General features: G+C 37.6%; 1 long non-coding RNA gene across 1 annotated transcript; it reads left to right on the top strand.

Moving 5' to 3' along the window:
* Positions 1-737: 737 nt before the first annotated feature.
* LOC140001685 (uncharacterized) lies at positions 738-23,183 on the top strand. The gene is made up of 3 exons (XR_011807164.1): positions 738-998; positions 19,289-19,388; positions 22,958-23,183. It is a non-coding gene; the product is annotated as an uncharacterized lncRNA (long non-coding RNA).
* Positions 23,184-27,717: the final 4,534 nt, after the last annotated feature.

Genomic DNA, 27,717 nt, shown 5'->3' on the forward strand with positions numbered 1-27,717 from the left:
GCATTTATGAAGAGCCTGACTGCCAGGAAAGCAGAAATTCTTCAAACAAAATGTGTTAATAATACATCCATACTGAAAGGTCTGAGTTGATGATAAAGAAATGTTTATAGTTCTTGAAAAAATTGAAGAGCAGCGAGACTGAAAAGGAGCAGAGGTAGCAGCAATGTGCAGTGCATAGTGAGATCCCAGTACAAAGCTACAGCAAAGGAGACTAACACAGCTCTTGGATGTATGTTTCAGAGGAAAGTAAGGAGGTAAATTTATGTCTTTGTGCCGGACTGGTCAGACTGAGAGTAAGACTGCAGTCCTGAAAGTAGTGTTAACATTTCCTTCCCCTTTCCAACCAGAAATATGAGTTGGAAATGTTTCCTACCTCCTGCACCAAGATAAAAGATGTATCTATCCCCTAAGCTTGTATGAAAATGCATAAACACCACATCAGAACAGTAGGAAAATTATTTTCCTTTATCAAGTGTACCGGCAAAGTTGTTCTATCCTGCTTTACAACCAACACTCTTCATTGTCTTCCCATGATGCAGGAACCACTGCCCCTCACAAAGGGAGTCATCGTCTTTATCAAACTCTTTGCTACTGTGGGGTATTTTCGTAGCACAGTCCCTTCTTCCCCTACTTTTGTGCTATAGACATCCACAAGATCTCTTTCATTCCTCCTCTGCCCAGCTATTTTCCAGCTGCTCCTTGGCAAACAGTATCCTTCCTTCCAGAGAGTTCTGCAGCAGGCAGAACAAAGACTCAAGCAGCTGCTTGTCCTCTTTCCAGGAAATCCCTTTATAATGAAATACACTGTGTGCTGTATTCATCCTACCAAATCATTTGGAAGAAAAGTAAATAGCCCATTTACAACCAGTATCTACGTAGTTCTGTCAAGTTCTGAGTACTTTCTAGGAGAATAAGTTATTGGACTTCAAATGGTTTGGGAAGTGAAATTGTTTGTCATCAGACAAGGGGTTCCTGCTGGTCTTGGATTCACTGAGCAAGTAAGTTCAAAATCAGTCAAATAAAGACAGGGACAAGTCGTCTGCAGAGTGAATTTACAGGACTAACATTTTATTTTTAAGGTCCTTTTCAATTCTGTATACTTCTCTTGCCCCTTTTTGCTGTAAGATGAACGTTAATATTTTTGTTCCTGTTTGTCTGTCACCCGTACTACAAGAATCAATGTTCTACTTAGGGAAATTATTCAGCAGGTATGAATGCTTCATCATAAACCTCCATATCTATTTTTTCTCTCCCTCTCTCTCTCTTTTTTTTTTTTTTCAATTGTAAATTGAAATCCTGTATGAAAGTGCTATTGCTGCAATCACAGCTAAGTTTACTGAGTTTATTAAGGAGAGAGAGAGAAAAAATTGAATTATAATAATATAAATGAATTTTATGTGGAATGTAAATTTGAGTAGGTTGTTGTGTGTTTGAGTGGGGAAATCAAACCATCATCATATCAAGGCTGTTAATGTAAATGTACAGTGTGATGGAGAGGCAAGAGAAACTTATAAAGAGTAGTTCTTCCAACATGAATAAGTTTCTTTGAGAGTTCACTGAAGTCACTGTTGGTCTTTGCACTGCTTCCACGAGACATTTCTTCCATGAGACACTTCTTCAACAAGTCAATTCAGCATAATATGAGCAACAACAGTATAAACAAAATAAAATGTTGCTTAAAACAAAAACCATCCATTTCCATTTAGAGCAGGGGTCTGAAATACTTTCTCTGAGAGCAGACAGTGTCACACACTGAAAGGAAGAAAAGCAAAATGATTACATCAGGTGAGCCCTTCCCAGATGCCAAATTTGAATGCCAACAGATGAGCTTTGTTGTTTTCTATTTTCTTTCAACTGGAAGGCGCTCCTTACTAAGCAAGGGAGTAGTAGTAGTACTAGTACAATTCTTTGTTTTCTGACTTTATTTCCTAGAGGAAAAAATATTTCTGGTATACCTTCTTAGGTAAAGGACCTGGTATTCAAATCACTCACACCTAAAAAAAGGTATCAGCTCTCCATATCGAGCACTTCCTGAACTGTTTGTTGCTTTATCCCCAAGAAGGCATTCTGTTTTGTAATAATCTTTTCAGGGAGACAAGGCACTTTTTTTTTTGTAGAGTTGTTAAGTTTGAGGATGTTCTTTATAGAATCTTTTAATAGAAACACTGTACTGTAGATAGCACAAGAGGTAAACTAATCCATGCAAAATAAGAATTATATAATGCAAAATTTCTCAGTATTTTTACTGAGATTTTGGTTAGAAAGGAGTTCAAGATAATTATTTTCTCCCTGTTAACACTCAAAATTCATTTTTGGTTCTTGCCTCTGTTCTGAAATGGCCAGTCACTATTTTCATATGATTTTAGCACCTATCTTCTATATAACCTCCCTTCCCAGCCTGCAATTCATGGCCTGCCATCAATTTGTATAATTCAGATTTAAACTAGCTTGCTGAGATCAATTCTAGAACGTAATTCAAGACGTGCTTGTAACTGCAAGGATGAACATCAATATTTAATACATCTATCAGTTTTAAGTATTCTGTTAGGTGTGATAATATGGCTGACTACTTGCTTATTTTTAGGCTCAATATGGAGGATACAGAACTAAATGAAGAGAACACAAAACCATTTAAAAATGCACACAACAAACAAACAAACAAGTCAACTAACATTGAGAAAACTCAACAAAAAAATAGCCCAGGAAGAAATAAACTCAGAATTCACAATTTCAGTTTAGAGATTTAAAATTTAGGAGCAGCTGAAAATAGTCTTAGATTTAATTTATTGAATAGTCTTACACAAAGGCAATACTAACAACTCTACCTATAAGAGCCAATAAAATTGGTGCTGGAATAATTTTGTGTTTTGAAACAGCTGATATAAGGAATTAATGAAATGAAAGGGTTAAAATAGAAATAATATTTTATTTGCCAAAGCCAAGAGTGACAAACATACTGACACCGTGAATGAATCTTGATTAACACTGAATCAATACATTTCCAACTCAGACTTCCCAACTCAGGAATCTTGGTCTGTATCTATAATTCTACAATAATAAAAGCAATGCTCTTAGGTCCCCGTGTGGTGTTGACCTGATTAATATCACAAAGAACATGTATGTAAAATATTTGCTTTTCTAAATCGACGTTGTGCAATAATCTATTATTTTTAGCCAGTAATAGAAATCTCTGAGCATGTAAAATATACAGGTTTTTCGACTTCTATAGATATAGCATTTTTAGCATTTTTTTACCATTTTTTTTTTCACCAAAACAGAACTTCCATTAGGAATTTAAGCACAGCTCCCAGCTGCTCATTAACCTGTTTAATTTCCTCAGTGAAAGTGAGACTGAAAAAAAAAAAAAAAAAAAAGCATTAGTCAAAGTGAAAATTCCTGGTCATTCATCTAAATGCTTCTAATTTTAAAGCCTAGCTTGACCATTTAAATGCTAGCAGACTGGAGTCAATTTGTTAGTATAAAAGGCACCTTTGGCTTTTGTGACTGAAAATGAATGATGAAACAATTACTCTCCTAGACTACAAAACACTTATTTATAAACAACACCCGAAGTATAGTACATTAGCACTAACAACAAAAAAATTAATTGCTACCAGAATAAAGTACTGGGAGAGGTCTACATTGAGATGCATTATTATCAAATACTTCAAACATTTTCTAAGTTATAGAATTATTGTTTCACCTGCTGATAGTAATAGCAGCTCTAATTTAGTGCTGCTATTACTAATTTATACCTGAAGCACTTATAACTCTGAATTAGGTAGTTATAAGTGGGCAGATGCAACTTTGTCCCATCTCAAGAGACCTGCTTATCTGCAGAGTTTGACATACTATTGCTGTTATCTGTTAGCTAGTTCCTTAAGACAAGTGGCAGACACCTGCACATTACAGATAAAGCCTCTGGGATCAGCTCTATGTTGCAAACCGTGGTGAAAGCTGTATCTGAACTTTTCTGAATATCAAAAGCAGGAAAGAAACTTCTGAAGAAGAGGCTGTTTACCAGAAAAATGTGGGTGATATTGTTTCTGTATTTCACATTAGTGAAAATGACTTAGCAGAGTTACAAGTTAGTGGAATGAGTCGTTTGTTGATGGAGAACATCATTACAACTATGCTCCATACGTGCATCTAATGAAGTGTCAATTACATAGCAAGTTAGAGAGGGTAATCTTAATTTTTTATTTTTTATATGCCTGTGCAACAACTTTTTCCTTTCAAAATTCTCTCCCAGTGCCTTCTCTTCCTCTTGGTCGCCTCAGGTCATCACCCTTGGAAGCATCCAGTTGCTAATGACATTTTGGAATTGCAACCTGCTCTCCTTTCCAACTGATTTGGCAATTGGTGGCTACCACCCTCTTCAGCTCCCTATGCTACTACCTACAACATTCTTTACAGAGGCAAACAGAATAAGTCTATCCTTGTTGATGGCACAGGTTACTGAAAGGAAGCTGATGTTGCTGACCAATACAATCTCCTGTGCAGGAGTAATGAAATACAGAAACTCCTTATTATACCTTGAACATATCAACCTCTAACAATATTGTGTTCCAGAAGGCAGCAAAAATCCAGTCTGGGAATAATCAAGTGTCCTAACACATGTCCTATCTCAGACATAGATAAAGGCAGGTATGTCCATAAATAAAAGGATATTTGTGTGTCTTACATGGAACTGATGGAGAAGGGTTTGAAGAAATATGGTGGTAAAAGGAGGAAGCCCAGACGAGCAGTTAATCAGACTAAAATGACAGAAGAGGAGATCACAACAAGCTAGTTGGCATGTCCGTGCCCAGGATAATCGATAAATTTCTGGTAACACCTGCACCTGTTTCTGATTCTGTAAATACTAGCGATGTGCTTACAGTTTACCCATTATGTCATTAAAAAAAAAAAAATAATTCTGGGGCATTCTGAGGAAAACATATTAAGGTCTTCATTGTCACTGTCTGCCTGTCTCAAGAAGTGATTGGCTGTGGCCCGCATGGTATTTTGGAAACAGCAGAGGAACATTATGCACAGCACTCAAAAGAATCTTGTTATTCTTTATTAATAAAAACAAGAAGTGACTTTGCTGAACTCTGCTGTGTTTTCTTTTTTTTTTTTTTTTTATTAATTACTATTATTTACTGTTTGGCACAATACATAATAGGGAGAAAAGCACTTTGCTTAAATGAGTTCAGAATTGTATTATCTTGTGTGGTAAGAAAGAAAGCAGCACAGTGAAAGTATGTAATTAACTTGTACCATGAATGATGTGGTGGAATACAAAGGCCAGTGTAGACCTAACGCAGTGGTTTCAAAATAATGTGTTCTCATGCACAGCATTCTGGAGGTGTACATTATTCCCACCATTTATTGTGTTTCCCAAATCATGGTGTTATTTGGAAAATAATTTGAACCAAAACAAAAACAAAGCCTAAATCATATGCCTTTGTGCAGGAATGAAATCTCAGTAAAAAGGCAAGTAGTGTTTCCCCCCCCTCCTTCTTTGTGCAGCAATGCAAAGAACATTATATGTCAAGGAGCACGGCACAGCAAATAACCCATTTGCAGCTTAACTGCTTGACAGTCCCAGGAGCAACTTTGGAGCCATCAACAGAACTGTGCTGGCTGCATCCCATTGGTTTGCTTTAGTCTAGTCACTTTGTATTAGCAATGTCACTCACTGTATTACAGCAGGACAGACAAAGCATGATGTTTTCTGTCACAGGAAGGAGCTGTAAGAAAATGTTGCCTGAAAAAAAAATAATAATAAAAATAAATAAGCCTTGTTTTTCTCTTAAATATTTCAAACCAAAATATTTTTCCCATATACAGCATTTTCTTTTCTTCCAAGGATTCCTGTGGCAATTGTCAATTCTGTCTGTGCAGGAATCACTTCATTCATCCATTTAATGCAACCACTTCTGGGATGGAGCGTGATAGACAAGAGACAGTAACAGCTTTGGCATGGGAGAGGGAACTCTGGGACAAGGACATCAGGGCAGCTCTCTGTCAAGCATTTCCTACAGAACACCTCAAAACAGCATGGAAGAAATATATATATATATATATATATACACATATACAAATATATATATATATATATTTTATTTTTTTTTTCTGTTGCCAGCCCTTGTTTGAAAAGACTAGCTTACTTTTTTACTTTCTAGAGTGTCTTGGAATGAACAGAACACATCAGATACAGAGGCAAAATATTTCAAATCTTAGGCTTACAAAATCCAGGCCTCAAAATATTATCTTTCAGAATAAAAAGACCTCATTGAGGTAGGAGTACTTGTAGAATACATTTTTAAAGCCTATGCATTAAAATGTTGACACTTAGAATAAAACTAAGTTTAACTTTCTAAAAATATTAGTACCATCAGAGATACTCTGGGATATTCGAGACATCTGCATATGACTTACAAATACGACACAAGATCTAAGGGAGGTGTGAACCTTGTGAGGGGACAGCTAAGAGACAGCTGAGACACTCCAAGACATCTGAAATAGCACTGAACATCTGTTCAAGTTATTGAATTGAGCGACTATATTTACCACCAGAGGTCCAGAAGGATAACAGACTTTCCTTAATTTCAGATAATGTATTTAGTTTTCTCAGTGTGGTTTTCATTGTGTAACTTTAGATGTGACAAGTTTATTCTTTTCATTTTGTCACAGAAAGTGGAGGTAGGAATTAAGTTAAGTAGTTCTCTTTCCATAAGTTAATTTCCTGTCCTAGATGTACATATGCCCTCTTAAACTCATTGTAGACGATCTCAGGCTGATTTTATGAGCATCATCACATCTTAAGGGCTGAATTGACTTTTCTACAGTAGGAAGAAAGGGCCATTTTCAGAGATTCATACAAGAATCAGTGTTAATTCTCTTTTTCTCCCATTGCCTGTTACTTGATGTTTGAGGTAGCCTAGACAACTCTGGCAAATAGACAATTTGTCTATAGATAAATCTATATTGCAGAGATTTTCACTTGGTCAGATGAGTCCTGCCCTCTATGCAGAAAGGTGAGCACTGAGGCAGAAGCAAGTCTTTATGAATTTCTTGAACAGAGAGCAACTTCTTTCTGTGTATACATAGAACATCCCACAGAGGATCTTTTCTTTTTCTCTCCCCCCCCCTTTATTTTTTTTTGACTGTGACCTTTTTCACCATTCAAAAATAAAGTGGAGCCAGCAAAATTCACTTCATAGACAAAGGAGGACTCTGAGTTCAATCAATAACTTCACTCTCCGTATCCCATGTCTCCCATTGCCCATTTCTTCCTCTTACTAGCTGAAGTGCCAGCTGAAGTGTCTGCTTTGCATGTGAATGGTGACCATGTAAAAAATTAGCAATTTTGTAATATTTATTAAAGACAGTGTGATTCAAAAACAGTCAGAAAATATTCTTCAGACACTGGCAGAAATCTCCAGAGTTTATGTGACCCAGAAGATCCAACACAAAAAGAAAGAAAGAGTACAACATGACTTTCTAATTACTGACATATTCCCTGGAGCTATCAACCTCCCAAGTATAAACAACAGTGAGAACTGGATCAATTCAAAATGAGAAGTGGCTAACATATTATAGAATGTACAGAAACAGAAAAAAGAGGAAAAGTTCTTATTTTCTCTTTTGTTTCCTCTTATATAAAATATGGGAATAAGGCTGTAGATGCCTCACATGCTATGAAGACACTTGAACTTGAATGTTGAGTTGTAAAAGAAATAACCCTGCCCCTGTTTTCTTATCCTCAGTTCTTACCCAGCATCTTTTCCTTTTTGTTTCTCAGACCAGAAGTTTTTGGCATAACACTGCTGTTACCGTGCTATTATAAATAAAATCTAAGACTAAAAGGGAAAGAGTGTTTCTGTCCTGTCATATTAGATTTGTGCTGTGGAAGATACTACCTTGATAGATACAGGCAGTTCTGTGCTAGACTTCAACAAACATTAAAACTTTCACACTAAACCTTTATCAAAATATGCCCTCAGAAAATAAATAAAAAAATAAATAGATTCATAGAAGATTTTTTTTTCCTTTTTCTGGGTTTTGTTTTCCTTTTTTATTTGCAATAGAAAGTAGAGGAGAAGAAAAGGAGAGAAATTTTGATAAGGCCAATACTAGCCATCCTCATTTAACAGTATGTGCCCATTTGCTGGGTGCAGAAGGTAGGTGTTTGTTCTCCCAGTATCTCCCTCTGAACTAATCAATGTCTGATAGTCTTTGTAGGTGAGAGTTAATAGGTAGTCAGCAGTGGGGTCTGCTGACTTTAAAGAGGTCTTTCATTTGTGCTAGAATTTAAAGAAGCAATCCCAGGTCCCTCCAGTTCAATGGCAAGGCCACAGACGATGAGCCCATCAGGGACCTAGTGAAGACTACTCAAATGAGCTGTCTCTGAAACTGTCATTTGAAACAGGTAACATTAGAAGATATCTTTTTATTTATTTATTTATTTTACATTTTTTTGCTAGTTGTCTCTGCTTTTACTATTATGTTTTCTCTTGCACCCTTCTTAAAATGCAGGACAAACTGAAGGCCAATCTGTGCCTGGCATTTATGCAAGTTGGGGAGTAGGAAAAGTTGCTCTGAGTGTAATTAAATTAAAATTCCACTGGCTGCACTCTTTGAGGGTGGCTTACAAGGAGATGTTATTCTTCTAGACTTTGCCTTATGGCTAGTGGTACCTCTAGAACTCACTATCCATTACCACTCCATCTGTCACTATTGAATACTTTGGTGGCTTCCCAGTCGAGGACTAGAGAAAAAAAAGTGTCAAAATGTAAATGTCCCTTTCACCCCTCCATCCCCCAAAATATCTTCTCAAATAAGATTGGTATTAGGAAAGTGACAGATGGAGAGCATTTGAGGAGTCTCTCATTGCCTGTTATGCAATTGTTAGTTGTTGTACTCCCTTTTTTGAGTGAGATTTAATAGGAATAATGATTTGTTGCTCTCTGAGCCATAGAACCTAGTCATTTTCATTTAACACCATTTTGTCCTGTTCAGATCCCTGCAGATTGTTATTTAAAATGTTATTTTGATCATATGCACCTTTAATTTTATTTTATTTTATTTTATTTTATTTTATTTTATTTTATTTTATTTTATTTTATTTTTTTGAGAGAGAGGCATGTAAGCCATGTAAGCCTATTGACAAAAGCCTTGCTTTTTATCTTCTGTGTACCACTTAGAAGTCATCTGTGGTCACCCAGGCGTATCAGCATGTTTTGGGTAAACTTTGACAATGGGCCAAACTCCCAAGGCAGCTGCTTGCTCACTACACCTCCTCAACAGGGCAGGGAGAAATGAGGATGAAAAAGCTCATGAGCTGAGGAAGTGACAGAGAGTTGACCTACTAATTATGATCAAGGGCAAAACAGAGTGGACTCAGGGAAAAATAATTTGTTTTATTGACAATTAAAATAGAACCACTGCTAAGAAACAGAACTAAAACATCTTTCCCCAATAACTCTTTCCTAGTTCCAACATCCTCCCTTCATCACGACCACTGTTCCCCAGATGGGATGGGATGGGATGGGGACTACGCTCAGCTCCCCCAGCCCCTCTTGGCTGCCCCTTCCTCCTCACCCGTGGCCCTGCTCCAGCAGGGGCCCTGCCCTGTGCTGCAGCCCTTCAGGAACACCCTGCTCCCGCGGGGGCTCCCCACGGCCTCAGCTCCCTCGGGAAATGTCCCCCTGCTGCGGCGTGGGCCCTCCCCGGGCTGCAGGGTGGAGATCTGCTCCAGCGGGGGCTCTGCAGGGCTGCCGGGGAATCCCTGCTGCCTGTGGGCCTGGAGCCCCTCCTGCCCTCCTCCTCCTAGGGCCTGGGCCCTCTGCTGCTTCTCCCTCGCCTTGGGCCTCCTCCTCGGCCTGTGCCTGCTCTGCCCTTTCGGAAATCTGGTTTCCCCAAGGCGCCACCAGCTTAGGGCAGGGCTCAGCTGGGCCCTGTCCTCCCCACAGAGGTCCTACAGCTCCCAGCCATCACCTGTGCAGGGACAGACCGCATAGTGCTGAAAACTGAAACTTCTTTCTTTCAACAGGTCTAACAGCTGTGCACCCCTTTAACTGTCTGTTCTTTACTCTGGTGTTAAATATAAGTCATTTGCCTTTGCTTTCAAAAACTTTCTGGAGTGTCTACACCTGACACACCTCATTTGGTAATGCAAGGACTTTTGCTGCCTATACCATATAGCCTTCTTTATTGGATTTCCACTTGGAATTCCAGAGAAGCAACCTGATGCTTTCTTGCCATATTCCACCTCAGGCTGTGGATCAGCTGATAATGTAAGCCTCAGTTAAATCAATTAAATTATTTATTTTGAGGTTTCTTGAAGTGAAAGAGTCACTGTGCTCAGACAGCCCATTTCTTAAGAGCCCATACAGACGGCAGCAAAACCTCTAATGCATGGAAGAAAATACAGGAAAATGCTTCCAGATTTCTTTTGCTTGTTATGACCTTAACCACTTCCTTGGGGAAAACACAAAGGACTAAACTCAGGATTTAAGGGTCAGGCCTGAAAATATACACATAGCCATGTAGTCTCTTGCCATCTTTGGGATAACTTAGCAAATACTTAGCCCGTACAACCTAGGAAGAGGTTTGCAGCACCAGCCTTTCACAAAGGATGAACTATGTTTAGACTGGATACTTGGGTTGTTTCTTTCCTTCTCATAAAAATATCTATATAAAGATCAGTGATCCAGAAAGTTAATTTTCCTCCCTTTTTCATTAATAAATACCTGGAATGAGACAGTCTAAAAACTTTGATCACACACAGACACACACACACACAATGTATCATCAGTCACGTCCTATACATTAGAACAGTCTTCAATCTGCACAAATATTCATACTGTATTTGTAGAAACAAACATGGAATGTGACCTTCAGATGAAACGAGGTTTTGCCTTAGGGATCAGGTTTGGGCTGTTTGCTAATGCTACTTTGCATTTACTTTATTACCAGCAAAGGTTCAAATTGGGTCAGTGCACTGTACTGCTGGCACTGTGTTTTCTGTATTCTATCCAGTCGGATCTTTCCCTCTCTGCAGATGGAAAACAAAGCAGAACATCTGAACAGAAGATGAGAAGGATGACAAAACATGCACTCTACCCATTAGGATTGAGTCATTGCCCATGTTCCCTTTAATCCTTATGCTGAATACTTTTCCAGACCAGCACACTGGCATCATGTTTGGACAAAGCTTGAGTATCTAATAATGGAATCTGAGTTAAAATATGAGCTGAATTTGGCTTCTGTAATCAGTGAAGGACCGATTCCTTCAGAAAGATATTCTTTCCTTTGACTTTAAAAGGTGCATGGACTCTGCACTGATGTTCTTAGCTAAGTAAAATTGTTAAAAACACTTATGTTGAAAGGAACATTTGGCAGTTTCTAGCCCAACTCCTCCATCAAAAATATGGCCATCTCTAAAGTTAAGTCAAGTTGCAGAGAATCTTGTCCAGTCCTGTACAGAAAAATTCCAAGGGTGGAGATATCACACCCTCACAGGGCAAATCCTTCCCATTATTCATCACCTTTCCTGTGGGCAAATATTTTCCTAATTTCCTAATTACCTTTTTTGAATTTTTGACCACTGTGCCTATTTCTTCCATTAAATACCTCTAAGAGTTTGGATCTGTCTTATTTGAAAGCCTCTTTTATGTAATGGTGGGAGCCGTTTGATCTGCCGTTACCCTCCTCTTCTGTTGGATGAATAATCCCTCTTCTCTTCATATGCTGTGCATTGATTGTCTTAGTGGCTTTCCACTGGCTTCTCACTGGTGGGTTCACAAAGTACTTATGATTACTAGCTTGAAAGCAGGCCAAAGATATCAGCACTATTTATCAGCTCCCATACATGCAGACAAGTTTAGTGGTATACAGTAGTACTAGAACTTGTCCCTGAACAGTTTCTTCCATTTCTAGGCCTAGTACTGATCAAAATCATTTATTTACTTTTTTCTTTTTTTTTTTTCCCAGGTCATGCTAGTCAGTCTTACCAAGGCATTCTAGTTTATCCTTTAGCAAAATGATTCCTTCAAATTTCCAAAATGATTTTTGCGAAAAACAAACAAAAAACAACCCCCCCTCCAAAAAAAAAAAAAAAAAAAAAAAAAAAAAAGGAATCTGTTTTAAGATCTCATTCAAAATGAAATTGAGCTGAAGAATTCTGAACATTGTCTTTTACATAAATCCCTTATATATACGCAATCTAATTTTTACCAGAGCCATGTACAGGCAGACAGCTACTTTTAAGAATGCCAAAGAAAAAATCTCTACACATTAGAATCTGCTTTTCTAATTGCCTCTAAAGAAATGCATAGGAAGCCCTGTCACAACAGATGATGCAATGTAGGTCAAGTATGACCTAGCTAACTAATTTCCATTCAGGATCTAGTTTTGCAAATCATGGTTATCCAAACAAACTCTACATATCCACACTGTTCCACTGCATTTAATAAACATAAATGCATGACAATGAGTCAACACATGAACCCAAGCTTTATTTCAGTGGAATTAATTCCTTTCCTAAATAAGATAAAATCATGTTATTTTATAATAGAAATATCATTCATGAATAAAAGTGCATTGCAAAAAAAGGAAGGCTGCCAGAATATTCAATTCTAGATATTTTGAATTCTTGTATTATTGAAGGAGATAGTCTCATGTATATATATATATATACAAATGCATATATATACCTATATAAAATATACATAATAATAATAAAAAAACCCTCTATTGACACCTTGAACAATGTATTATTTACGCATGGGAATGTAGCTCTACATATGATTTTGAACTACACATGCAGACATGCACAGACACAGATGTGCACACACATAAAGACAGGTTCCACCAAAGAACTGAATAAATTGCATTCTCTCCCTCCCTCTTTTGGATTTCAATGTCAACAAATAGAAAGTCAATTATTAGTATGCAGACAAATTTCCCTAAATTACACCTTTAGCCATTTTTATGACAAAGCTGACAGTGTTATTACTGAGTAGAAAAGAACACCCTGCTGAACAGTATTTTCCTGCTTTTAGGATGAAACAAAGACAAAAGCTAGAAGAAAAAAATAGAGCTTTTTTGTACATCTCTTTTGGTGATGTGCCTTTTATGCAAATATCTCATAGTTTTCTACAGTAATGGTACCATTAAATGCCTTGAGATTATTTGTAAAAGAAAAGTGTTACCTTGAGATTAAGACATAAAGTACTAAGTGCATTTTTAGGAACAGAGAAGATTTCTCTGTAAAGAAGTTAATGTTCCAAAGAAAGCTTTGTTTATTCGAAAGGTTTTATGGCTGTGCTGTTTTCTTCACTTAGCACCTTAATTCTCACAAACCATACGGCTGTCCAGATGTTTAAAATAAAAAGCCCATTTGGGTATTATCAGAGATTACTGAGAAAAAATATACAGACATGATGTTTCACTATGCAACATAAATTCTCAGAGCATATAGTACCCAATAAATGCTATATCCTAGATCTGATGAAACTGAACCCATAAATCATAAAAACTAGACAAAGGTCTCATAATACAATTTACCTCTAGCCAGATGCTATCTAAAAAGAATCTACTAGCCAGGGTGATATACCTTTTTTTTCCCTCAAAAAAGTATTATTGGGAAATGTGTTTACCAGGGGTGAATATGTTTCTGCCGAACCCAGATGCACTTTCTGGATGTTCTCATTGCTTGTAATGCCTTGAGAATAGGGTTGCCTAACATCTAAAATACATACATTCTCCTTATTGCCTGAATCTTTCATATGCTCTCCTCCAGGGTTGCCTAATATGCTCACCAAGCTATTATTGTTTTGCTTCAGATAGCTTGGCCCACTTGCCGAGTTTCATTTGCTGTCACACAGTCACAAATTACAGCATTTACTGCGGACTACCTCCATTCCAAAGTATCAGTTTGCGCTTGCTGAACTGGAGAACATGATGATGAATCAAGGAACATTTGTGCTAATCCATTGCAAGTTGATTCTCCAAAGAATGCAACACAGTAGTAGTCTGTGGCATTTTCTTTCCATTTTAATTTGCTTATGCTGTTTTCTAGTAATTGTTTGCTACCCCAGCCTTTGTTTCAATCACAGCAGTTTGCTCTCACTTTTCTTTCTTGGCTTTTGACAGATTATATATATAAAAAAAAAAAATGAGGATAAAAGTGATTTCTGTTTGTTACTTGCTTTTTACCTTCATAAACAAATCTTTAAAGCTGGCCAGATTTTCTGCAGGTGTAAATCACTCTAGCTCCACTGTGCATGCCATTTTATGCCAGCTGAGGCTGTAATACAATACTTCTAAAATGCCAGTGATGTAGCTCTTGTCTAGACTTCAGCTTTCAACCGTAGACTCACATCTCCTAAAGGAATCAGTTGTACCACGTTATCTATATTCACTGACAAAATTGCATCTTCTGCTTCAAATCCTTTGAAAAATATTTGCTCCTAAGTGTATGAGATTACTACATTAGAGTGGGCAGTGAATGTACACTATGTGGGAATTGATTAGCATGTGTTCAGTGAACAGTTCAGTTGGCAAATCCCGATGGAATGGGCTAGCATTTATATTTTACTTTATATGCTTCATTAATGGTTTAGAGTCTGGATTACAGATCAGGTCCCTACTCCTGTAGCTACTGTGTCTATGAAGAACAAGAGGAGAGTTCTCCCTTTTGGAAGGGTTCATATTTAATGCTATCATAATACTCTTCACGTTTATCCACATAAGTAAATTGGAAGGTCGAATTGTTTTCTTTTATTCCCACACCACCTTCCCCCAAACGAAACAAAACAAAACAAACAAAAAAAATTGATATAATATAGGCAAAGTGATTTTAGTTTGTCAAAACTACTACACTGTCAATTTTTGTGTTTTCAAAAAGGGTAATGTAGCATAACTATTATTGCTGTGAATATTTTAGCTTAGATTTGCTTAGTGTTGTCTGTTCAAATTACTAACACCGTGATGATGTATTTTTTTCCTCTGTTTGATTTGCATTGAAGGTCAATTCATAGGAAGCAGTGCACAGCCTGTTTCTTTCTGATCCACCAAAGAAATTCCACTGCCATTTAGTAGAAAGTGCCCACTTTTTTCTCTCAGTAATTCTCAGAAACTCTAAGCTGACATTCTCATTAGATAATATGAATGGAGTAAAATTAACATCTCACAAGGAAGACTTGCACGACGAAGGCTTGTGGATTTAGGCCACGAAGTAGCAAGGTCACCAGTTCATCATGCCAGCATAAAAAGTTAGAAGAGTTTTCTGTACTGTCATATATAACTTAGGGCTTATTATTTGGCTTACAGTCCCTGTGATGTGCCTTAGAAATATGAAGGATGTGAGAAGGGACAAACTTTCTGCTGGAAGGAGAAGGTTAGTTTGGCTTTCTGTGCAGGTATATGGTAACTTATTTTCCTGAAACATTTATACTGGGTTCTAAAGAAATATCATTGAATCATTAAGGTTTCCAGGTCCCTCTGTAGGGCCTTTCTGCCCTTCAGCAGATCAACATTTCCCCCCAGCTTGGTGTTGTCTGCAAACTTACTGAGGGTGCACTCAATTCCCTCACTGAAATCAATAAAGATATTAAAGATGGGCCCCAACACTGACCCCTTGGGAACACTACTGGTGACCTGTCATCAGCTGGATTTCACTCTGTTCAGCATCAATCTCTGGGTCCAGTCATCCAGACAGTTTTTAACCCAGTAAATAAAGTACCTGTCCAAGCCATGGGCTGCCAGCTTCTTCAGGAGAATACTGTGGGAGACATGTCAAAGGCCTTGCTGAAGTCTAGGTAGACTACATCGACACCCTTCCCTCATTCACCAAGTGGGTCACCTGGTCAGAAGATGAGATTGGTCAGGCAGGACTTGCCTCTCATGAATCTGTGCTGGCTGGGCCTGATCTCCTGTTTGTCTTGCACATGCTGTGTGATTGCACTCAGGATGATTTGTTCCATAACCTTCCCTGGCATTGAGATCAGGCTGACAGGCCTATAGTTCCCTGGGTCCTCCTTGTGACCCTTCTTATAGATGTATAGGTGTCGCATTAGCAAGTCTCCCATCATCTGAGAGCTCTCCTGTTGACCATGAATGATGATAGATGATTGAAAGTGGCCCAGCAATCACATCCACCAGCTCCCTCAGCACCCTTGTGTGGACTCCATCTGGCCCCATGAACTTGTGACAGTCCAGATGGAGAAGAAGGTCTCTAGCTCTTTCCACCTGAACCATGGGGGTTTCTTCTGCTCCCAACCCAGACTTCCAGGTCAGGAGGCTGAGTACTCCGAGGATAACTGGTCTGGCTACAGACAGATATAAAGAAGGCATTAAGAACCTTAGCCTTTTCCTTATCCTCAGTAGTCATGTTCCCCACTGCATCCAGTAAAGGATAGAGATTCTCCTCAGCCCTTTTCTTACTGTTAATATATTTTTTAAAACATTTCTTGTAGTCTTTCACCACAGTGGCCAGATTGAGCTCATGCTGGCCTTTCTGATTTTTTTTCACCTGCATATACTAGCAACTTCCTTGTACTCTCTCTGAGTTGCCTGTCCCTTCTTCCACTGGACATAAATTCTCTTTTTCTCCTGGGGACTCAGCAAATGTTCCCCATTTAGCCACACTGTTCTTCACTTCCATCTCATCTTATGGCACACAGGGACAGCCTGCTCCTTGAAGACTTCCTTTCTGAGAAGGATTCAGTCTTCCTGGACCCTTCTGCCCTTCAGGATTGACTCACAAGAGACCCTCCTTGCCAGCATCCTGAACAGTTCAAAGTCTGCCCTCCAGAAGTCCAAGGTAGCAGTTTTACTGACCCCCCCTCCTGACTTCACCCGGAATTGAGAACTCTACCATTTTGTGGTCACTCTGACCAAGACAACTCTCGACCACCACATCTCCCACCAGTCCTTCTCTGTTCATGAATAGCAGGTCTATTGTGGCACCCTCTTGGTAGGCTCACTAACCGGCTGAGCAAGGAAATATATGAAGGAATATATTACGGAATGTCAAGGAATATCTTGCCAAGATGAGGTGACCAAGGATTGTAATTAGTGTTCTTAATTAATAGTAACCATAAGAATATACAGTCTTGCCAGTTTTTTTTTTTTTTTGTGTGTGTGTTTTTTTTTTTGTTTCTTTTTTTTTTTTTTTTTTTTTTTTAGTTTTTGTTAAACAATGAAATCACCCCCTGTACCTAAAAAGGAAAATTACTTATTACTATCACTTTGGTGACAGGCAGGTTCTGAGGAGTACAGAAGGTCTGCAAACTCATGGGTGGTCTGTGGAAGGGGAACAGGGACTAGTTGTCCCCTCTTCTTCTCAGTGCTAAACCTACACTTCAACAAATGTAACAATTTCTAGTTTCAAAGCAAACAAGAGGAAGTGATTTTTCACACAATGCAGTCAAACTTTGCCTCAGGAGATTTAACCCTAGATCTGAAGGTATCTAAATGCAACAGGAACTTTATTTACTCATTTACCCAAAATTTCCCTAGCTGCCTTAAGTTCCTCTTCAGTGCCAAGAAATATATCTGTCCTGGCAGAGCTGTGTTACTTGCCACCCAGCTCATTTTATTTCATCAGGATCCTTCCTGGAAGAGTGTGATCTTTTAAGTATTTCCACAGAGAGCCTCACACAAGGCAGAACTTTGGGGCATCATCAATTTTTAGTTTCTGCCCTGTTTTTTTTTTTTTTTATTTTTTATTTTTTATTTTTTTTTTATTATTTTTTTTTGTTTTTCTAATGAAGTTGTTGCATTGTCCCACGAGGTGGGAGACTGCGTACTGATACTCACTTCTACCTGTGTACATTCAGTCCTATATCTCTCATTTTTCTGAGTAAGCTACTTCAACTGTCTAGATGTTGAACAGAATGGGGAAATGAGGGAATTTGTGCATATTGTTATTCTTTACTCCCTCCTGAGGAAAGTAATCTACTAGATAGCTAAATAATTTGAGATTCATGAAACCAGGCAGAGCACAAGTGGGAGCATAAGTCTGTAGCCTAGTGATTAGGACCCCCTGAAGACCTAATTTCCTCCTCCAACAATACTATTACATATGAAAACTGTTACAGGATAAAACACAGAATATTCACTGCTTTTTCACTCATATCCAAAATGTCCAGTTGTGATCTTTCATAGCAATGGTATTCTGAAGAGACAGTGACCATGTATACAGATGATTTACAGAAACGGATTATAACATAATAGTTTGTAGCATTAGTCTCTGGTTGTTGTTTAAGCTACTTTTGCTCACATAACTTCTTTGTTTCTTTAGTACTGAAGGAACTGGTTCTGGACTTCTCAAATAACAAAGGTATTGTTGATCTCACCAAATACCTAAGAGAATCCAAGCAGATTTCCCAACCTGCTGAGGGTTACCACAACTTCCCAATTAAAAAATAGCAGCAGCTACAAAAACTCAAAAATGCAAGTTAAATGTTATTTTTACACCCTGTAGAAAGCTCCATTAAAAAATAGGTTCTCAAAATTAAAATCTACTGTGAAATTTGCTATTTGCTGTTCCAAGCAGCTGACAGACATAGCACAGCAGTTTCTGCACATTGCTTTGAGATCTCCCAGGAACTTCTGGGTTCTGTCAGGGGGCTCGTGGGAACTCTTATAAGTCCAGAGTGCTAGTTACTGCTGGAGAACTATAAGTACAGGAACCTCTGACTTACAGCTGGCTCTAGAAGCTTCTGATGAACTCTACCAGCTATTCTTCATCAGAGGCTGCACTGAATTTTTATTTTATTTTATTTTTTTTTCTCCCCAGATGATTCTTCTTTAGGGAGGGCCAAATACTCTTTCAGCAAGTGCTAGGGAGAAACCTATATAGCTTCTGGCTTTAGACAAGCATTCCCAGATTTAGCAGTTGATACAGAGGGGACACAGACGGGGGCTACAAAGTCTCAGTCTTTGTGAGCTCAGCAATGATGGTGGTCTATAACGGGGCATGGTCCCTGGTACCCACTGGAACATCTATCCCGGTATATCAGAGGATTTAACTGATTTTAACTGATAACAGAGGATTTGACTCTGTGACACCTGTTCCTCTGCTTCTATAATGTTCGTCCTGAAATCTAATGTCATTTTTTTCCTTTTAGAATTTACAGAATCACAGAATCACAGAATTACTAGGTTGGAAGAGACCTCAACATCATCGAGTCCAACCTCTGACCTAAAATTTAGAATTTAGGTTGGTTGTTCTTATGATGCCCTCTGTGGACCTGTGGACATTTATATCTTGTTTTCTTGTTTTCAGGAGCTGAAGACTGATGCCAGGAATGTTCCCAATCTTTTCCTTGGCTGAACAGTTTTTTTGTTTTTTTTTCCCAGTCTTTCCTAAAATATCATGGTTTCAGGTATGTGATCACTCTCAGTTCTGTCCTCTGGCTTTGGTCCATATCTCTCTTGGGTATGTTGTTCTACAAGAGACCTCCCAGTGCCGAATAAATTGGAAGGATAATAGCACATGATTTTGAAGGTTATACTACTGGTTTTATATTTAGTATGGAGGAAGGGGTTGGAAGAGGATGACAGTGTTGACAGTGTTCATTTGTGACCCACTATAATGTCTAAATCCTTTTCTGTGTAATGGCTGCTAAGGCAGCTGGTCTCCATTCTGATTTTTTTTACAGCTGATTATGCCTGTGAAGTGCTATACTTTGCATGAGTCCCTAATGAATTTCATCATATTTTTTCCAACCATCTCTCTTATGTGTCAGCGTCATTTTGAATTCCAGTCTTGTTCTTGAGCTTCTTGAAGCTGTTGTCACCTGCAGATTTAATAAGTGCACTTTCCATTCCATCGTCTGGGTCATTAACAAAACTATTGAGTAGTTCCAAAATGAAGGCAGACCCCTGTTGGATGATGCCCAGCACTCCCCCTGTTTTGACTATGAATGACTGATATCTAATTCCTGGGTACAGTTTTCTAATTGTCTTTGCACCTACTGGTAGTTTACTCCAATCCAGATTTCTCGGGTTTATTCAGGAAAATAACCTGTAAGACCGTGTCAAAAGCTTTTCCAAAGTCAAAATGTGATCTTTATAGCTTCTGCTTAGTCCACAAACCATTTTACAGGAGGGAAAAATAATAAATAAATGGTTTGACACATTTTGTTGTTGACAAAGCTTGACTCCTTGTTACTTCCTAGGTGCTTACAAAGAATTCATTAGATTTTGTTGCTCTTTATAGCGAAAAAAAAAAAAGGAAGCTATTTCTTATAATTTCATATATTCCTTAGCCAAAGCAATGTTAGCTTTTTAAAAAAGACAGGTATGTAAAATCCATCTTAAAATTATGTTACAATAAACATTATATCTGTGCTAATGAAGCTTTAGTGTTTTATGCTGAGAGAGTGCTATTCAACATAAATAACTAGATTTATTCACAGAGATGCAAATCATCTGTATTATCTATGCACATATAGTACCTTAAAGTAATCTGCTTTGCAAAAATGCAAATACCTGTAAGTCTGTAAGTCCATTGCTTGAAAAAAAAAAGGGGGTAATGGCACCTTAGACATATATATGATAGAAGAAAAAGCTTTATTGTTATTTCAGTTGCTAGTTATTCTGATCCTGATGATGGAATCATATGAAGGAAATTGGTATTCTTATTTTATGAAGATAGTTTTCATGTCTAGGTTTGGATGCTAAGGTTTTAATACAGAGAACAATAAGAAAGAGAAAAGTAAGCTCTGGATCATCCGAGTGGTCTTTCACTTAGGACTCAAACTATAAGTTTAAGTCAAGCCGTGTAATTAATCTCCATTGTTCCTTCCTCTTTTCTTCCATTGCCTACCAGTCTCACTCTGTTCTGTCTTCATCTGACTGTTCATCAAATTCATTTTTTCACCCTTTTCAGGTTACAGGGGTTGGGTTTTGGCCTTAATTTTTACTAAAAATGATTACAGTCTAAATCCTCGTCTGCAATTCCATTTGCTTTACTGTTGCCACCACAAGTAGGATGAGGCTTAATAGTCTGTTCAATTTATTATTATTATCATTATTATATTTTTTTAATATGAATTAAGGGTCTTACTTCTGCATGGAAATCAGAAGCTGGCAGTGCTTACTGCACTGCAGTTATAGGTTAAACTGGAGGCAAGAGTGATCAAGTTTATAAACATTTCCAAGCCTTACTTCCCACTGTTCTTTGCTGCTGTACATAAGATACTCAGCAGTGAAGCTCTTTAGGGTATCCTCATGGGATGCTCATTAGTGTTTTCTAATTGCTCCATACAGAGGGAAATAACTGTACATGGCAGGACTCCACCATCGCTTTAGCCTGTTTAACTCATGAGGCCTGAAGTTGTGTCAAACCACAGAGAATGAACTAATGAGAGAAAGATTAGTGTAACAACCCTCTAACGTGTTATCAGGAAGGCCCATGCTATTGCACTAGGCTGCTTTCTCCCATACTAATTTCAGTATGTCTCTGCTAAACATCTATTGTTTCCTGTCTTGATCTTCTTACTCTCCCATGCTAGGTTCAGCAACAGTCTGGCCTGAACAGAATAGCTATGTATGTTATGCTGTTATGCAACCTATTCCCCATCAGAGATTTGTCTTTCAATGAGCCAGACGTATGCTTTAGGAATCAAAAATAATAACCTCCTCTTTAATATTCAATGCAGCAAACAGAAATAAATGTTGGAGAAAAAAAAAAAAAAAAGAGTGTAGTTCCTACCTCATACCTATAGAATGCTGAAGTAGGACTGGAAAGAAAAAAAAAAAAAGATGAAAATAATTAGATTTTTTTTTTTTTTTTTAATTTCAGTATAATGTTTTTAATTAAACTAAAAATAAGGTTGTTTAAGGGGACATGAGTCTTACTTATTGATCAATTTTCCAATCATCATGAATAATGATTATTATAATTATGACGAAAACCATAGGTGGGAACAAATCCCTATATTGAAATCTGAGTCATCCTGAACATCCCAAAAAGGTTGATATTTGAAACCAGAATATGCACAAAGATTTTAGATAAAAAAGTGCTGTTTCCTCAGTTGCTCCAGCAGTGTACTTGTCTGAAATTTCTGCTCTTCATGTAGGTATTACTAAGGCTCAAGATATGTGAAGTAAAAAGTTTCTTCAGTCCTTTGATTTGGATTTTCTGTTGCTCTTAGAAGCATATATCATATGTTCTTCCTTTAATCCCTCTCTTATGAAAGCAAGTTGCCTGCTTGTAATAGAGAAGGCTCCTTTGCAAAAGATTTGTTGGTATGTTGGCTCTACCTATACATAGCAGGGGGACCCATAATCATTTTCTGCTGGAGCAGGCTACTGGGATGGAGCATGGCAGAACTGGAGTGGACGCCATGAGATATGACAACCTGATTTATGCACACATCAGGTGTATTAAGCAATGCGATGGCACAAGGCTTCTGCCTGGAAGTGTGTGTCATGAGGCTCCTCTTTCCTGCTGCAGAAGTTGACATTAGCTGACAGAGCACCTGATGTTCATGAACTGAAGTCATGTGGAAGAAAATGTGATGGGAATAAAAGCTGTTGTAAAGGTGTAACAATTATCAGGCATAGATATTGATCTTTTAAAGTATTTATTCTGTTCATAATAATGTTGTTGTGTACGTTAGCACTGGTGTGTATTTTATTCCTCTCTTTTTTATATATATTTTTAAAAACTGTTACTCAGAAGAAGATGCTACTGGGCATTCTGAACCAGGCTAACAACTTTGTAACTGGCTTCCAATTAATTCACAGAAGTAGAATTGGTCCCTTCTCCAATGAACTCTTTATCGATTGCCTGGCAGTATTGAAACTCACCCAGTGGAATCAGAAAAGAGCTGATTCCTGATCCTATCCTATTAAAAATGAGAAAGATAAATAAAAAAGCTATGCAAAAAATTGAAATGCTAATTAGTTCTTTCTATATATTTAACATATTTCTGTAATTCTGTAGCAGACGCCGATGTGGGACAATGAAATCTAACAGCAGCTAACATTGCTGAACACCAGAAAAATGGTGCAATTTGCCAGAATGAACATTCTGCATATTTGTAAGTAGCTAAATCTGTTGGCTTTTTCTTCTTGTTCTTTTTTTTTTTTTTGTGGGACTTGAGTTTTTCATTATGAAAAAGAAGAAGAGAAGGAATTAAATAAAGAAGAGAAAGACAAAGAAAAATGAAATGAAGGAAATAAAATGAAATGCGTTGTCCTGTCCACCAAAAAATAATGAAAATAAAAAGCCAAAACTGTGAAAGCCTTTATTTATTTATTTTCCCCATTTTCAACTTTAATCCCTATACCTGGTCCCTATTAATTTACTGTTCTGGGATGGCAAGCACAGTTGGAATGGCTTGGCAGGTGCTTTGGAAAGTGACCTCTTCAGTTGCTGTAGATAAATCTGAACATAACCATAGATCAGAGATTTTATTTTGGTTTCAATTCCCTTATTTCAGTTTAAAAATAAGAAGGCAAAGTCCAAAATAATTAATGCAGTTATTGTTCTTATTGAAAATATGTATCAGTTTTCAAAGAAAAGTAAATAAAATGTTCATTCATTTAATCAAATGGGGCAATGCTGGCCTTAAAGTTGTAATTGTTGTTTATGAATAGTTAGAATTTTCAGAAACAATTGTAAATAAATTATACTCCATCTTCCAGTAATAGAGCCAAATTCATTTCTCAGACTAAGATTACCAGGCACTGTTAAATTAAACTTTGTTAAAAATGCATCCATTTTCTGCTAGCATCTTTTAGGAGAAAAGTATAAATAGGTAATGGATAGATTCAAAATATGCCTGCTATTGCTCTCTATAAGTACATTAAAGGAGGCTGTAGTGAGGTGGGGGTTGGTCTATTCTCCCATGTTCCTGGTGACAGGACGAGGGGGAACGGGCTAAAGTTGCACCAGTGGTGTTTTAGGTTGGATATCAGGAAGAACTTCTTTACCACGAGGGTTGTTCGGCATTGGAATGGGCTGCTCAGGGAAGTGGTGGAGTCACCATCCCTGGAGGTCCTTAAAAGACGTTTAGATGTTGAACTTAGCGATATGGTTTAGTGGAGGACTTGTTAGTGCTAGGTCAGAGGTTGGACTCAATGATCTTAAGGTCTCTTCCAACCTAGACAATTCTGTAATTCTATGATTTCATAAAAATATGAATGTCTACAAATCATTATAGAGTTTTCTGATGAAGGATGTGTCAGATTTCAAGTTAGTCAGCATTTCTAACTTATTTTCAGAATAAATTAATACTACGTCTACTGACATCCATTTTTGTAAAAGGAAGATACCAATATTTTTGGCCTCTTGAAGGCCTATAGAGGGGTTGTGGAAATAGCTTTGTGACCTATGAAAAATGTTTGGCTAGAAGATGAGTAAAAAATCTTTCACATACTGAGGCAAAAAATATTTTGCAGTCTAAAATCTGAAAAAAAAACAGAAGCTTTGAATTGATATATTTTATTGAATATTTACCATTTGCAGAGGTTCATTTCAAGTTTTTCTACTAAAACTTATTTGAAATTAAAAACAAAAACAAAAGCAAACAAACAAACAAACAAAAAAAAACAGACTGAAAAGCAAAACTTTTAAAACAAACAAACAAAAAAAAAGGCGTCCATGTAAAAGTTGTTCTTAAGGTAAGAAATAGGTGGAATTCATTTTAAATGACCATTTCATATGAACTGTTTTACTTATCACACTGGCAATTTATAATTAAAAATGTCTCATGAAAGATAAATGAGTATTTCTACTGATGGCCATGATTCAACTATATGTGGTATTTAAACACTTAAGCTTCTGAACAGTTTGGTTCAGACCATTTTCAAATGTTCAAAAACATTTTCTTGTTAATTTTTAAAATTAAAAGTAACATACTTGTATATAATACTTGTAAAATGGTAAGGTCTATCCTAGTTGGACCTGATAAATACCTAGCCAAAAGATGGCTTTGAGGGTCCTTCTATTAGAAAGCGCAGTCCTAAATCCAATGAAAAATCAGTGACATGCTGTGGTTCTGCCCATGGAAGAAAGAGAGGATCTTTGTGGTAATTTGCAGGTTATTAAGGTGCCTCCTGTACCAGTTAATAGTGGATAAGACTCTATTGTAACTAGAGCTAAATACCTCTTTGTAATAGTCACAGTCTTTTCAAAGAGGTCTCACCACTTATGTGCAGAAGGTTTCATCCTGAATACAGCATTATCACTAGACAAGGCAGCAAACATAGAGCTTTCCAGTTACCAACTTCTCTAGTATCAGGACTTAAGCCTTCAGCTGATGAAAAGTTTTCCTCTTTATCCAGTAAAAGATACTAACACTGGTTGTTGAGCAGCCTTCATCATATCCCACATTGATACCCCAGTTCTGGAGCTACAAATCAAAAGACAAAAGGAAGACTGGATCTTTTAAGACAGGTAAGGGAGCTGGTAAAATAGGAGAGAGTAGGAGCATATCCTTTTCCATTGGCAATACTGATAATACCTCCATTATGGAACTCACTAATTACAGAACAGATATAAACTGTTTTGTAAAAATCTATTGGTGTAGCATAGAAAGCAGTGAATGAGCCTACAGCTTGATTTATCAGACATTACAGTGGCAACCCCTGGCATGTTAAAAAGTTAATGTGACTTTAATAGGTTATAATCATACTAATAAAGGTTATAACCATTCACTTTAGTAGTCAAAGTCATTTAATAAAACTATAACTTTTGTTCCTGGGATTGCATCAGACTTAAAGCACAATTCATCTTTAATAGGGGCTGAGCACTGTTTTAATGGAATTTAGCAGCAAGAGACTCTGGACCATCCTTTCTTAAACAACTGAAATAGAGAATGTAGGGCTAAAAAACCCTGCTGCTCAATTTAGATGTGCATAGAAAACTTCCTCTCCAGGGAAAGGGAGAAGTTTGAATGTATCCGCGATGCATATCTTAGGTTTGGTCATACTGTAACTCTTGGAGTTCAGTTCAAAGACTATCCCTGTCTGCAACAGCCAAGCCAATTATCGATGAAAATACCACCTTGCCTTGTTCTGTATGCCTTCTTGTTGGCTGAATAGCCTTGTGGAAAGTGTTTCTATTGAAGGATAATTTTTATCCCCAACCAGCTCTAATCAATACATTCACCTTAATCTGAAAAGATCATTTAGGTGAATCCTGTCAAATAGAAAACCTTTTGTGTGGCTACTTATTTGGCACTGTAAGAACAGAGAACAACCTTCCCTAGAAAGGACTGGAGGAGGATATCTCTAAATAACCTTAAAACTTATTTTGATGGGTGGTTAGAAAAGAAGTCAATAACATTATACTTTCCTTTTAGTGATGCCATACTCCCCTTGACCACAGCAGAAATGTTTATCCTTCAGCAAAGTTAGAAAATCAAAGGTGGATCAGTCCCACATCACTGCAAAAAGAAAGTGACAGCAATCCCTGGTTTTCAGAAAGGGCTATATTGCATGAAAAAATGTCAGGGGACTGAAGGCCTTTGAAAGGCAAAAGAGTTCCACTCATTTGAACTTTAGTTTATCTGATAGAAATAGCTGTCAGATATATTCAGCTTCTTTTTCTTCCTTTCAGTGACTCTGAGACAGGCCTTATTGAGATAAGCCTAAAAAAAAGGAAGAAAGGGCAAACAGTCAGCATAAAGCAGTGGTATTGTGTAATGTGACAGAAAAGAAGAGCTGAAGAGCTCAGTTGGAAGTCTGTAGTTAATGTTTTAAATATTGTTCTATTGAGTTTAAGTGCTGGCCAAAGCAATTTCACGTTAATGACAATTCTGCTTCCAAGGCATTTCCTAAATGGAAAACAATGCTGCTAATGCATTTAGTAGTTCTCTAGAGCAAGCTGTGCCTCTGGAGAACCATGGGGGACAGAAGGGACTGGGTCAGTTATTATAGGTGTTTTGAGATTTTCTGTCATTTCCTACACACTTATTTCTGGGCAATATTTTAATCTAGCAAATACACATTTACTGCTACATAACCTGTTAAGCAACTGCTCACATGATAAAAAAAGAACACTTAACCAAAGTCCCTACTCATTCTTACCTTAGGTATTGGCCAGTAGAAAAGTAGTAATAATTAGCTAATCCCCAGACTATGTTTAAAAACATGCTGATAGCTAGTAATTATCCTTTTTAAGGATTTTACTTTTTTTTTTTTTTTTTTTTTTTCATGGTTTTACTTTTTCTCTATGCTTCCTCTAGTGAAGGATTCTTGTGAAAACAATGATATCTTGAACTTGACAATGTCATTCAGTCACTCAGTATTTAGTTGAAGAGTTGATAACCCAAGGACAGAGAATCCAAGGACCCAAGTGCAAGGTTCTGCATCTGAGCCAGGGCAATCCCAAGCAAATACACAGGCTGGGCAGAGAGCAGCCCTGAGGAGAAGGACCTGGAGGTGTTGGTGGATGAGAAGCTCAACATGATCTGGCAATGAAAGCCTAGTCAATATTGTCAATAGCGTTTATGATGTGATTCAACCTATATTCATCTAAGTGCTCACAGATCAGATGAAGCTGCATTCCTCTATTAGCTCTCCATTAGATACATTAGGAACTCTGCTGTCTCAGAGTGGATTTGATGTTGTGAGTGTGTGGACTTGTGGGAGATGAATCTCCCACAAAACACTACTCTGATTTAGGGAATCAGATTTTCATGCTCTTTGCCAAACATACATGCAACCATAGCCACAAATAAATCAGTTCAGGACTGT

This window comes from Anas platyrhynchos, chromosome 2, assembly GCF_047663525.1.
Source record: "Anas platyrhynchos isolate ZD024472 breed Pekin duck chromosome 2, IASCAAS_PekinDuck_T2T, whole genome shotgun sequence".
NCBI classification, from domain to species: domain Eukaryota; kingdom Metazoa; phylum Chordata; class Aves; order Anseriformes; family Anatidae; genus Anas; species Anas platyrhynchos.